The 15,115-nt window shown below is 43.5% G+C and overlaps 1 protein-coding gene and 1 long non-coding RNA gene across 2 annotated transcripts in view; both read right to left on the bottom strand.

Annotated features, from left to right (window-relative positions):
* Window positions 1-826: 826 nt before the first annotated feature.
* Window positions 827-2,418, bottom strand: LOC135901634 (uncharacterized). The gene is made up of 2 exons (XR_010564203.1): window positions 2,100-2,418; window positions 827-1,033 (listed from the first exon to the last, which is right to left on the bottom strand). It is a non-coding gene; the product is annotated as an uncharacterized lncRNA (long non-coding RNA).
* Window positions 2,419-13,526: 11,108 nt separating this feature from the next.
* The window catches only part of LOC135901568 (uncharacterized), a 1,085,637-nt gene continuing 1,084,048 nt past the window's right edge, over window positions 13,527-15,115 (bottom strand). The window contains exon 16 of the mRNA XM_070531118.1: window positions 13,527-13,584. The gene's annotated coding sequence lies outside the window, so the exon portion shown is untranslated. The remainder of the gene's footprint in view (window positions 13,585-15,115) is intronic.

Raw genomic sequence — 15,115 nt, 5'->3', positions numbered from 1 at the left:
TCTACCAAATGTCTTTATACAATCCTACCAACTCTCTGGTAACATCCTAGAAACAATTAGCCACCAACTCCCAATAGAAACATGTTCATAGGATGTCTTTAAACTTCCTACCAATTTCCTATGAACATTTGTCTTTATACACCCTAGTAAAATTCTTTCAAAATAGAAATGTTCATATATTTTCTGTTAAATTCCTACCAATCCCCTATTAACAAACTTTCTTTATACACAACATTAACATTCCTTCAAAAGAAAAATGTTAATATATTTTCTGTTAACTTCCTACCAAACCCCTATTAACAAACTTTCTTTATACACCATATTAACATTCTTTCAAAAAAAATGTTCATATATTTTCTGTTGACTTCCTACCGATCCCCTATTAGCAAGCTTTCTTTATACGCCGTATTAACATTCTTCCAATTGAACAATGTTTGTAAACGTTCTGCCAGCTTCCTACCAATCACCTATTAACATGTCTTTATACACCCTAGTAACATCTTATCAAGAATTGGATTCTATCAAGAATTGGACCCTATCAAGAATTGGCTACCGTACTTCAATTGAAGCATGTTCATAGATGGTCTGTAAAAATTCTACTAACCGCCAACCAAGACAAGTCTTTTGGCTGTTTAGTAACACTCTGGCAATATTTTACTTCCATGTGCTTATGTACTTGCTATTGACGTCTTACTATCCCCCTAGTAACATTTGTCCCACATACGACCTAGTAGCATAGTGTAAAAATGTGTCAGTATGCGTGAACATGTTGGTAAAAGGCAGTATGAAACCCAGAAGGTGCATGTACAAGGAAAACAAATGCAAGTTTGCACTGAAAGAAGTTTATTCACACAAAAAATATTCACACAGAATTGTGAAAGAAGTAGTAGACAAATCAATAAAATTAATAAATTAATGATGACTTAGTTGATTACGGCATGGCAGCTGTCGCATAATCTCTAGGAAGCATCGATTATAATGTATTCTTTACATTCAGAGCTGATGTCCAGAATGTTTGCAGAATGAACCAACCCTGCACAGAAACAAGATGGTCAGTGTTAACATCATGTTCAGGTTAGCATATCACATACACAGAACAGCTTTTTAACAAGGTTCAGATGAATCCTAAAATTGTAACCGTCATCCCTGTTTACTTGCAGAGGAGTTGGCAAGGATTGGGAACATTTTGCATATCATTTGCTGCGTTGTATTTACTACATGTTATTAAAATTAGGAAAGTGTCCAGAATGTTTTCTCTACCAATTATCTGCATAAATGAGTTACTCACTCAAAAAGTTAATTAAATGTTTTATTCATGGTGAAACTTGTAGCGCGCACAATAGACACGGACGCAGAGACGGTGGACACGCGAGCGCTTACTCACAGCTGGTTATTTTTGGAAGGACTGAACGTAACAGCGCCAGCTAGCTGCACCGAGCATGTGCAAAACGTGTCATTCATTTTTATATAAACAGTTACAGAGCTTCAAGCAGTATTCAAGAATACAAATGCTTTGTCAGTGATAGCAACCAATGGCTGACTGACGCATTTTTAAGCACGCCTTATTATATGGAACGCTTCTGTAATTTGACGTAATGGTTTATTTTTACTCGAAAACAAAATATCAGTGTCAAAATATACCGGTTCACAATGACATTGGTTGCAACGGTTAACAAGCGCGAATGATTTTCTTTCACATTCGTACTTGTCTAACCAGTGCAACCTACGTCATTGTGAACCGTTTCGCTGAAACATATGTAATTGTGAACCATGAAACTATACGCTCAATATTTTACTATCTCTCATCCTGTGCAGCCAGAGTACGAAAGAGCAAAGAATGATTTCATGATCAGACAATATTTAACACACATTAAGTCAATGCGAACACTGTGAAAACGAAGTATTTGTACGCTTCTTGTTTGTAGCAACTTCAAGCGAACCGCATGACGCGGGGCAGCTGACAAATGTAAGACAATCATTCTTAAAACATTTCACGTCGTTACAGTTCGCGCTATAATAACCTGCCAGAATGCGGCGTAGGAAGAAATAAAATAACATCAAAATAAAATGTTTATGAAAAATGATGGAAAAGAACATACCTTTTATTATAGTCTGGAGATAGAGAAAACGTCGGTGCATAGCAGTCTTGAGGAACAGCTATTCGCTACTTGTGCAGTTTAAAACACGGACAGTGCCAATATTGAATCACTTCACACGACACTGCATCGCAGCTGGCAGAGAAGTTCCAGAAACGCTCACATCACGGAACGAAGAAAGCACCGTGAGCTTCGCAAACACCTTGCTAGTTGGCTTGCATCGATGAATTAGCCACAACACATCATAAGAATAAAAAGCAGCAAAAACAGCTAGATTGCTGCTACAATACGCCACGAAACACCTACATCGTTCGACCGTACCATGCCGGCGTCGCAAAAGAACTGATGGCGATTAGTCACCCTCTTTGCCTCGACTCGGCCAACTGTCAAATTATTGCGCATGCGCGGGAGAGGCATGCTACATTCTTTCCATCCACCTGCTTCGCCTTGACCGCCGCGGAACTAAAGCCCCTCTTTAAGCCGAAACATGCCCCCCCCCCCCACCCCTTCCCCACTACTTTGCGATGGTTGACTCACACCTAGACATTCGTCGCCTCTCAGTGAAAGTTGTGGCCGGCCTTTTGTACGCACCCCTTTCTGGGAACTGCACTTAGAGGGAGGAATGTACCTCATGGCCAACGCGGCGTTGACAAAGAAAAAAAAAACTGACAAGACAGCCGGCTCAATTTGTTGGGCATTTAGGGGCTGTATAGTTTTATCTTTCTAGACAATCATTGTTCTGAAAACCGACTTTTTTCTCGAGTTGTAATAAACATAGAAAAATATCATATTCGGTAAATTATGTGGTTATTCTATTTTGCGCAAGAGCATCCTTTAGCACTTGCTGCTTTCAAAGACAAAGCTTTGCTCCCTAGCGCCCAGCGGTGAAGCACATTGTAGTACTATTTTTATAGTCAAATACATGTCCGAAGCGTGGCGGCTATGACGTTAGCAGTTTTAAGACGCCCGAAGCACGGCAAAAGCATGGCCTTTGATATCCTGGCTCTTGGTATACGGAATGCCATTATTACGGATGTCATGATGACCCGTTGTCGGAACTCAAAATTTTGTCGCCGTGTTGTGGAGCCAGATCACTGAATGTTAAGAGTGCATAATTATTTCTTTTCTATCTGTTTTCACACACAGCAAGCTACCATCGCCATCAAGCACATCAGTTGACACAGTTACTTTGCCTTCACTTTGATGCAATGTCTTGCAGCAGCCGTCAGTAGGAGGCAGGGACGAAAGCGTGCGAATAGCAACGCGTAGAAAGCTACATTTTTTATACAGTAAGGGTAATTTAATTACTTTTTCACAGAAAGGTGTTACTTGCACAGAGTTCAGCTTTTCTTTCTATTCGAACTGTGCGCTTCTCGGGTCAATACTCGCTCTCACTCAGCAGCAGCTGTATTTTGCAGCCTTTTGGACATTTGAGCGGCAACGTTCCAGCGCCGTGTTACCCTGAGTTTCGGCTCTTTTTATTCTTTTTAACTAATATCTTTAACCTGACCCGTTCGAGCTTAGGGCGTACTATTTATATCGCAGAATGCACTGACCTGATTATCTCGTTGCAAAGCTAATTGGTGGCATTGCAATAGCAGTGTGTGCTAAGGGCAAATTTGCGCTCCAGCCCCATGCCACACCACCCGCCTGCCCGCACGCGTGTGGTCGGGTGAAAATTTGCACATTTCGTAGACTGGTACAGACATTTCGGTTTACACTGCATGTGCGAGCCCAGTGTATGCCAAAATTTGTGAACCAGTGGGCGAAATGTACAGTTTTCTGCACGACCACACGCGTCACGGCTCAAGCGTAAATCGGCCTTTAATTAACCAGCCCGAAGGTCGGTATAAAGCTCTGCAACTGGTGCGCGGCCTGCACAGTAGTCCGCTATCACACCGGTCAGGTGGTGTAGCGCAAGCAAATTTTCTCGGAGTGTTCTGACGTCACCGCACGCTCACGTAGTCCAGTAGAACCTATAGAAAGATTAGTTCTAACAGTTTACGAAGATATTTCTTTAAACATTTTAGTAACACTCCGTCAACAATTCGCTACCGACTTGGATTGGGACTATGATTTAAAACAAAGAGCTTGGCTCCTGAGTATGTCATATGTAGGCATTAATGTTTGTTAGAAAAATTTATCAAAAACTCTCAAGTTACTTCCCATTCTAAATATTTTTCGGCAAACAGTACGAGCTGCGGACCTACTGAGGATACATGTCCTTCAAACAAAAAAATATAGTTCGATGACGTATAGTAAAACATTCTTTACACAAAAGTAACGAGCCTTGTGACGCACTACTAAAGTGGTTATAGAGACAAAAGCTAGAAAAATACATGTTGACGGGGACCTTAAAATATTCTATGTGCAAAAGTAAGAAGGAAGCCTTTTACGGTGTATTAAAAATATTCTTTATACAAAAATAAGAAGGAAGTCTATTAACGGTGTATTTAAAACCTTCTGTATACAAAAGTAAGAAGAAAGTCCGTTAACAGTGTATTGAAAATATTCTTTATACAAAAGTAAGAAGGAAGTCTTTTAACGGTGTATTTAAAACTTTCTTTATACAAATGTAAGAAGAAAGTCTGTTAACAGTGTATTGAAAATATTCTTAATACAAAAGTAAGAAGGAAGTCTTTTAACGGTGTATTTAAAACATTCTTTATACAAAAGTAAGAAGGAAGTCTGTTAACAGTGTATTGAAAATATTCTTTATACAAAAGTAAGAAGAAAGTCTGTTAACGGTGTATTGAAAATATTCTTTATACAAAAGTAAGAAGGAAGTCTGTTAACAGTGTATTGAAAATATTCTTTATACAAAAGTAATAAGAAAGTCTGTTAACGGTGTATTGAAAATATTCTTTATACAAAAGTAAGAAGGAAGTCTTTTGACTGTGTATGAACAAATGTTACTAGAATGTAAATGTAAATAGACTGTCAATAAAGTAAATAGAAAGTTGGTAGGAGTTCTAAAGAATGTTAACGTTAATTTTTATAAGGGATTTCCCCCGTCTCGACCATCCCTTCAAAGTGCGTCCCATGTTTGTGCGTACGAATCTCCTTCGACAATCACCGCTCTTTCTTGCTATTTATCACAGGAACAAGCTGCCAAAAGAAATTGCTTCTATATATGATCATGACTCATTTGTAATTCATTTCAAGCGCAGTTTTACGCATGTTGAGTAAAAATTGAATTTTGTGCCTTTGACGCATTGTAAGTGCATCTACATGCTTTGTACCGAGTGTCTTTTTTTTTTCCATCATGTATGCATTTCTTTCCTTTTTTTTCATTTTTATATTTCTTGTTGTATTCGGCGATCTTTACCACGGCGTTCTATATTGCTTTTCCCCCTAATTGTGTTTGAAATATCTTGTTGTATCACTGTGCAGCGACCAGTGCCCATGGTCACATCTCCGCCACACGAGCAACCTCCAGAGGTGCACCTATTCCTGGATGGAGCATCAAAGCGCCGGACGCCAGCAGCAGCACTACAACAGGCTGCTACTGGCAAACTCCCGGAAGAGCTGGACGGCAGGCTGCTCGTGTTCACGGATGGCTCCGTGCTCTCCAACAGCTCCGCAGCGGTGGCCTGTACCATCCCATCTGAGGGCAGGAGCATGCAGTGCTGACTACCTTTTCGCGCTAGCTCCGCAGCAGCTGTGCTGGCGGGACTCCACCTGGCTGCAGACCTCCTGGCTGAGGACACCGCGAGAAAACCAGTGGCGGTGCTAAGTGACCTGCGACCGGCTCTCCAGGCACTCACCGATCTCCATCGGCCCGGAGTCGCTGAGACCCTACCCAAGCACACCTACCCACCCCCGAAAAAAATGTCCTGGCTTCGCCACTGAACATGTCACTAACTGCCGCCGTCGCGTGGTCGTATTGCGCGCGACATCGCTCGAATGCTAGGTGTGCATTTGCGCGATGTCGCGCGTATCGGCATCGCTAGGTGTAGCGCGACATCGCTATGTGCGCCTAGTGCGTGCGTAATTGGGCACGTGACAGCGCAGCCAACGAGGAGGAGTTGGCGCCACGGCATGAGTGTATAAAATAAAAGCACTTCATCAAAGGGACTGTGATGCTTTCGCATTCCCACACGTAAGTAGTCTTAAGTGTTTCTGCCGAATGCTTTATTGCAATAGAAATGGGGCTCCTTAGCCTGTTTTGGGGGAAGGGAATAAACTGGGGCCACTGGAACTTGGCAGCGGTCACAGAGCCTTGGCCGCGGACAGGGCTAGAGTCTTGAGTACGGGGCTGCTCTCCCTGGAAAAGGCCATGCAAGAGGGACGCTCGAGCACGGGCCGCCAGTTGCGAGCCGCTGGTGGGATCCAGCTCTCGTAGTCGTTGATCGTGGATGCGTCGACATGTTTGGCTCGTACCACTGCATGCGTCGGATAGTCCCAAATTAGGTGTCAAGTAAAAATGCATCTAGATCCCAACTGCTCAAACTAAGTGCACACTGCCTGCGCCTATACGCATAATGATGTTAAGTTACAAACACAAAAGCCGCATCTGTCGTCGCTCCGTACGCTATAGATTATGGTCAGCGTTTTCATCTTAAACCAGGGAAGAAACAGTATAACAAAAAAAAGTAAAAAATTTTTTTTTAATTTTCCGAAAGCTGTCAGAAAAAGAAATCGTACCAGAGAGCTAAGACAGCGACCGGGTTGCAGCTGGGAGCCTACATGTACTTCTATGCAAGGAGCGTAGCTATACGTTACCCGTCATAATGTTACATATAAACTCTCGCTCTATTTGTGGCCAAATATCAAATACACGCATTTTCTTAATTAATACTCGCATCACTACAAGGCTGCCCTTGCTATAGATATAGACTGCGAGTGGTAAGATAGGCGCAAAAAAGATATTAACCGACAAATGTTAGCGATACCTTATCTAGAAAAATATATGCACCGAAAACAATTAGGCCAAATTTCAGGCGAATAAAACTGGTAACGCTGAAACCTATAGCGTTACATGCTAAAGCAACGCGCCCGCTGTCATGGCGCCTGACTGTGCAACATGCAAGAAGGTATCGAGGACGTCAAAAGGAAATATATATATATATATATATATATATATATATATATATATATATATATATATATATATATATATATATATATATATATATATATATATATATATATATATATCATTTGTCCTATCTTAGAATACACTTATAAATACCTACCTGTCCCTGAATGAATGATCGCGTTCAACTTTTGCTCATGGCCGCTTTGGGTGAAGACTCCGGGGCAAACACGTACTGCGCGCCACCGTTGCAACGAGACCGTGAACCGAAGCTTCCTGCAGGGCTGAAGCTGTCATCCTGCGTCAGATGCACACGAAATAAAAACATGTCTCAAACGTATGTTGACCACTGCTAATTTTGAGGAGGATGCATACGAGGGGGCGCCATGCGTTGCGGCAGCACCTCGCTAAGGGGGCGAGTTCTCCCCTGAATCTTCCCGGAAAAAATAGAGCCACCCCCGCCCCCTTCAGTCCAACCATCCATCCCCCGCACCCCAAGCTATCATTGCCAGGCTTCTGTCGCGCACATCTGAGGTTTAAGTTGTCCCTAACTTTTCACTCAACTCGTTCAATGGAGTAAAAGCTTGTTATAGTGCTGTTGGTGCGAGCATGCTCCGGGCTCTTTATAAATTCAAATTGTCTCTTAGTTTCTGTGAATGCTAATAATAGAGGTAAACGCGCATTAAAGAGGAATTTAGCAAACTAACCTTCATTTCAAATTCTATAATAATAATAATATTTGGGGTTTTACGTGCCAAAACCACTTTCTGATTATGAGGCACGCCGTAGTGGAGGACTCCGGAAATTTTGACCACCTGGGGTTCTTTAACGTGCACATAAATCTAAGCACACGGGTGTTTTCGCATTTCGCCCCCATCGAAATGCGGCCGCCGTGGCCGGGATTCGATCCCGCGACCTCGTGCTCAGCAGCCCAACACCATAGCCACTGAGCAACCACGGCGGGTCAAATTCTATGGACAGCTCCTATCCATAGAGAATGAATATGTTGCTAAATGTTCACATTGTTATGCAAGCTTTTACAGCGAAGCTGTTAGTGTGACTAGAAGTGCTCGAAAACTTTATATGCGTGTATTAGCGGTGTCCCGGCTGAACGAGACATCGACTTCAGGTCGATGACTGCGCCATGTTGATTCAGGAAGTCCATGCCGAGAATGACGTCTCGTGAACACTACACCAAAGCTCCACAAATGATAGCAAACACCTTGAAAACCGTGACGTTACACTGACGTACCGGCCCTGAGGTTCCGGCACGAAATATATATATATATATATATATATATATATATATATATATATATATATATATATATATGTCCTTTAGTTTCTCTGTGTATATTATTATTTAGTGTCCCTTTAAGACGTACTGATGGGCTAGCTCGTAAATCATGACTTAGTTATTAGCAATGCACTTGAAAAAAAAAAAAAAGACAGGGACAGAGGGTTAGCCCTTAATTTTGCTAATATTTTTCAATGTTTCGTTTATTTGTGTCCCTGTTTCTTCTTTAATTGCGCAGCTAACAACTAAGTTATATTTAGAGAGAATGTGGGGAATGTTAGCAACGATGCAGAAAAAAAAATGTAAGGTGTGTTGGGTAATTAAGGGCTAAATGACAAGTAATAAACCTTCGTTATTTGCGCCGCTGTAGTGACGTTATTAAAACGCCATCAAGCTGGCCCGAAAGAAGCAAAGGTGGTAGTAATTCTATATTTGCAGAGAATGTGGGCCATGTTATGGGCGACGTGTACCGAAAGCTTCACAAGCGCATTTTACGAACCGGGCAGGAAGTTTGCCCAATGTTCTGAAAGAACTCACGGCGTGTCACAATGTTGACATTCTGAGGGAATGAGGCGCATATTATGCGTGATGCATGACCGCATAGCTTCGAGAGCGCCAGTTAAATACAGCCCTTGCGAAAACTCCTTAAGCAAGTGCCCGAAAACGTTATATGGCCGTTATCAGTATGGTTTCTCAGTTTTCCTACGCGCAACCGAGTTTATATTTGGTGAAAACTGGGGGCATATTAAATGTTATGTGTGGCGAAACTTTAGCGTGTCTGACATACTTATGAGCTGTGGAAGTAAATACTCTACTCTCAGTTTCTCCCATAAATGTATGTGTTAATATACAAGGTTCGTAGTCGATTTCCCGATGTCTTCTGTAAGAGTTGGGGTCGGGCATGTCAAAAGGGGTAGCTGGCCCATGCCGTCGTCCGACTCATCCACGCTAAGGACGTTGTTGAAGGGAGGAACATGTTCTCATCGAGAACGAGGAGTACTGGGCTTATTTACAATATGTACATGAAGAGTGGAGAACGTTCTCTCATCAGTCTAGAATGGCTGAATTGAAGCACACTCGGGAGCCGAAAAAGTTCGCTCACCCTAGGGAGGAAAAAGTCCTCCCTAGGCCAGGGAAAACTGCCGCCCCTCTCCGTACAATCGGAGCGTCCAAAATCGCGAAGGACCCGCGCTAAGGGTGAGGGTTCACACAACCACTCCCGCACATTGTTAAGTGAGAACACACAAAGGAGGGGAGCTTCGTAGACGGGGTCTGTCACGCTTGACTCAAGCTGGCGCGTCTTGGTTCCTGGGATGACCTCGCAATTAGCTGGAGCGTCCGTCAAACAACCGCGGCGATTACCGGAGTCCGTGAGGAAACGCCTACCCTTTTCCTGGAGTTTCTTGCTCCCATTGGTCCATGCAGGCGACAGTGAATCAGCAAACAATACTCGGTCCGCCAAACGTGTCTCACCTTGCGGGTGCCGCCAGTCTGTCCGATGGGGTCGCATTGTTAGCTACACGAAGCGATTCGTCGTAGTGAGGCAGGAGAACCTACAAGGTCGCTACTCCCGCTGGCCGATCGTAACATTTCAATAAGTTCAACGAGGTTTGTGAAAGTAAGGAGAATGTCATTGGTAATGTGTAGGCAAAGTACAAAGTATGTAGGTTAATTACAGCCTTTAGAGTAAATTACTTATCCAAGCGCCCCGAAAGGTTTTGGGTGCTTTACAAATGGCCCAGAGTTCAGCCCACTTTACCAACAGAATTGTAATTGCCACCAAGATCATATTTGGTGAAAGTGAAGGAAACGTTATGACAAATGATCGTGCGGAATTAAACGTGTGTTGTGAAGTTATAGTCATTATAAAAATTGCTTCAGCAGGTTCTTAAAACGTGGTGTAGGCCTTTAACTGTGCCTGACATCAAGTTTTCTCTTATCACGTTTTCGCCATACCCTCCTCCTCCGCATTCCCCCTCATGGTTCCGCTGCACCCTTCTCCTCCGCATGTTTAGTATTTGGTGAAAATAAGGGGTGAGGGAGGACGTGTAGGCAAAGCTCAGAGTGTGTGGGTCGATCAATTGCGGCTTTTCGAGTAATTTGTGTATGCAAGTGCTGCGGAACGTTAAAAGTGTGTTTTACGAACGACGCAAAAATTATCATGCCGTTCTGTAACTATACTACCTGTCGACAAAATTTGTTAAAAAATAAAGACGATTGGGGGGATATTGCAGCCAACGTGCATGCGTAGTTACATGTGTGTTCATCAAGTGCAGACTTTGCAATAACAGCCGATGTAATTCATCGAGTGCTGGAATGCGTTACGTGGTTGTTAACTGCTATTTCCCAATGTCCCGAGGAGAGTCTACGTCACACCGTGTTCATAACTGGTTAAATTTGAGTCGTGTTAGGCGCAATGTGTGGCAAAACGTTAACGTTTCTGGAATAATTAGGACCTTTTCAAATGATTACTGAACCGTCCTTTCTCACTATTATCACGCGTTATGTGAGACGCCTTGATGAACTAAACGAGTCGCCTTTTTTTATATTTAGTGGATACAGGGGAATGTTATGGGTATTATGCGTAGCAAAGTTCATTGACATTCAATTACACCGTAGAATTTAGCCCGCTGTCCTGGGAAAACTACAAGCCACCGAAATAAAACTCGATCGGGAGGGAGGGGGGGGGGGACATTAATGGCTTAAGTGCATACGAAGTAAAAAGTGCGTGGGTGAAGCACAGCCTTGGCTAAAAGTTCCTTAAGCAAAAGTAAGAACAGATGGGCAAGTTGGTGGCGCAACATAATTAAACAGCTCTAAGGACGAACGCAAAGAAACAAAAGCACTTGAGTGCTCGAAAGCGTTACATGCGAGCAGTGCAAACGGGTTAGATATGCGGGCAACATTTTTGTTTGTGACCTAATTACAAGCAACTGAAATTTGTAATGCAGGTGCTCGAAAGAAACAGATCCGCTAGAAATTGGGTTTTTATTCTACAAGGCCGGCAGGAGTCTGTTGTCTGTTTTTGCCTACAGAAAAACATGCATACTTCAGTAATTCTACCGTTGAGTCGTTTTCAACGATGTACGAAATATGCGCGAATGATATTGTTTAACAAAATTGCTTCTTTTTCGAGTAGGCAACGCTAACGGCTCACAAAGTAAAAACTGTTTAATTATTTGCATTTATCAGTGATGAAAACATCGCCACCCAGATGCAGAGGTATGCGCGAGTTATGCGAGTGCTGCTTGTTTTATGCTATACGTGGATATTACATGAGCGAACAATTCCATTTATCAAGCGCTTAATTAAGTAAAATTCTCTAACTAAGCTTGTAAGCAACCGTTCTGGGGGCATGTTGTAAGCAAAATTGAAGCCATTTATGTAGTACGCAAAAGCATACCGATTCGCCCGCAATCACGCGCCTTGCACCACTTTCGAGTACTACACCCTCAGAAAAGCAGCGTATCGAATTCATGTTCAACTTAACACATCTATCATAACTGCATTTCTCGATAGACCAACTAAGTATTTACTAATGCAGCTACAGCACACCTAAAGTTGTGGCAGTGACAAACAAAAAGCTAGTTGCTTTGTAAACGCCATAAGCTCCGCAGCGTGTACTTCATTCCACAGCCTATTTCAAACAATTATGCAATAAGACGTAGCGTTTTGTGAATTCGTATGTTTTGCATAGAAATCGACACAACCGATTAAAATCGCGGTTAAGTGAGTGATGAAACGCTCGCAATAAAAAAAACATACATATATCAATGGAATGTTTTTCTACATAGTTACTTAAGAGGACGCACGTACAAGAATTCTGACAATATTGGGGGCGAGCTCCACCACAGGAAAAGCTGGCGCCGCCGTCGGCGTGACGTGGAATGTGGGATCACGTGGTCACAGTGGCCACGTCGGCTGCTTCGGAAGCACCGAAGCGAGCCGAAAACGACAGTTTAAAGTCCTACCTGCGCCGCGGTTCTGATTAGGTGGGGAGGTTTTCCCGCTTCTGGTGTCTGCTTGATAACACTTGAAAGCCCTATAACAGGTAGTGGCTGCTTTTGAAGGCGTCCAACATGGTAGGCTATTGCTCGGTGCTGCAGTGCCGGACGTACACAACGCGTAGTCCGGTGTCAGTCTTCACACGTGCCGGCAGGACAAGAAGCTCCGTGAAGCTCGAATCGCGAAACTTAGAACCGGCAAGCAGCCATCGGCTACAAGTCGGGTGTGCAGCAAGCACTTCCGCGAGGAAGATTTTTGATATGGCGTCGGGGCTGCGATGTTCGGTGAGTATAGCAGAAAACGCGCACTGAGACGCTCGCCCGCGCGCGCTGTCCGGCAAATGTCATGAGTTACTGGCAAGTTCACTGGAATGGAAAGAGAACGGTAAGAAGCACATTTTAAAAAAAAGCATGGCATATGCTCATGCTCATGTAGCACCAAACAATGAAATGTGCTGGAGTGAGTGAGTGAGTGAGTGAGTGAGTGAGTGAGTGAGTGAGTGAGTGAGTGAGTGAGTGAGTGAGTGAGTGAGTGAGTGAGTGAGTGAGTGAGTGAGTGAAACAACTTTATTTGGTCCACTATAGACGTAAGCAAACTCCACGTCACCTGGCTAGGCCCACTCGGGGACCATCAGGTGAAACCTGGCGGCCCTCTCGCGAGCCCTCTGGACTGCCAGGATTTGAGGTCTGATCCTGGGCCCTAATTAGCTTCATCATTTCCTCTTGGGTGAAATGGGGACCAGCAGAGGCGCAGCCCCACAGGACATGTTCGAAGAGCTGGATTAATAAAAATGAAGCAGCGGGTAATTGCTCGCTGATAATACCGATAAACCTACAGTGCGACGCCATGCAGAAACCCCTGTGTGATATTATTGGTAAACTGATCAGTTAAGTGACATTGACAAATAAGCATTTTAGTTTTGCAACTTCAGCGCACACGTCACGAATGCGGAATCGAAGCTGATCAGCACTGTGTGACAAAGCTACACGTATAAGGAATATTTTAAGAGAGGCTCCGCTGAGAAACTTGCCTGCCTTGGCGTGCGTGCATATGTCCCTTGCTGCGCCGGTGTCCGCCTCTTAGAGCACGCCCAACTTGAAAAGACGCGGTAACCGCCAGGTATGCAGGCTTCACAGGTCGTCTCACCACTGAAAGAAATTTGATCCTTCGGACTATAGTGTGAATACGTTCAGCGCGGGAAACAGTTTTCTAAGGGGAAAGCACTTTTTAGCGGTGTTTTTACCCATTTCTGAAGACAGTTTAAATTGCAATCTTACAAGAACGATGTAAACGCGAAACGCAATTTTAATACAATCAAAGGCAGCGCCGAAACTGTATAAGCATCTCATATGCATGCTTTGCGTGTCAAATTAGAACAATGCTATTTCGTCAGTTTGGTTTCTAACTTATGTCATCGCATTTTATTTGTTGAAATCGTGCTATTTCGGCACGCTCTGAGTAAACCACAGAGCTTCAAGTATTAATTGTGATAAAAGTGCTTCAGGGCAGTGGCGGCACCATAGGGTCAGCGGCACCCGGGGGCGGTGTCCCGGCGCGCCAACCCCACCTCCCCCTCGCCCTCTCGTTTCAAGCAAAGAAGCACAATTTTATCCTCATATGGGTTGCTTCAACGAGGAGTTCGTTCTGTACCTAAATACTAATTATTTTTATTTCTTTTGAAATGCCCAATGTATGAAGACGTGGAATCGGCGATGGGTAGAGTGAAAACTAAATACACTATACTAATGGGTGACTTTAATGCCAAGGTAGGCAAAAAGCAGGCTGGAGACAAGGCAGTGGGGGAATATGGCATAGGCACTATAGGAATATCAGGGGGGAGTTATTAGTAGAGTTTGCGGAACAGAATAATATGAGGATAATGAATACCTTCTTCCGCAAGCGGGATAGCCGAAAGTGGACGTGGAGGGGCCCGAACGGTGAGACTAGAAATGAAATAGACTTCATACTCTGCGCTAACCCTGGCATCATAAAAGATGTGGACGTGCTCGGCAAGGTGCGCTGCAGTGACCACAGGATGGTAAGAACTCGAATTAGCCTAGACCTGAGAAGGGAACGGAAGAAACTGGTACATAAGAAGCCGATCAATGAGTTAGCGGTAAGAGGGAAAATAGAGTAATTACAGATCAAGCTACAGAACAGGTATTCGGCTTTAACTCAGGAAGAGGACCTTAGTGTTGAAGCAATGAACGACAATCTTGTGGGCATCATTAAGGAGTGTGCAATGGAAGTCGGTGGTAACTCCGTTAGGCAGGATACCAGTAAACTATCGCAGGAGACGAAAGATCTGATCAAGAAACGCCAATGTATGAAAGCCTCTAACCCTACAGCTAGAATAGAACTGGCAGAACTTTCGAAGTTAATCAACAAGCGTAAGACAGCTGACATAAGGAAGTATAATATGGATAGAATTGAACATGCACTCAGGAACGGAGGAAGCCTAAAAACAGTGAAGAAACTAGGAATTGGCAAGAATCAGATGTATGCGTTAAGAGACAAAGCCGGCAATATCATTACTAATATGGATGAGATAGTACAAGTGGCTGAGGAGTTCTATAGAGATTTATACAGTACCAGTGCCACCCACGACGATAATGGAAGAGAAAATAGTCTAGAGGAATTCGAAATCCCACAGGTAACGCCGGAAGAAGTAAAGAAAGC

Source organism: Dermacentor albipictus, chromosome 1 (genome assembly GCF_038994185.2).
Source record: "Dermacentor albipictus isolate Rhodes 1998 colony chromosome 1, USDA_Dalb.pri_finalv2, whole genome shotgun sequence".
In the NCBI taxonomy this organism is placed as follows: Eukaryota; Metazoa; Arthropoda; class Arachnida; order Ixodida; family Ixodidae; genus Dermacentor; species Dermacentor albipictus.
Note: the sequence above shows the minus strand (reverse complement) of the source record. Positions and strands in the feature narration are given on the sequence as shown.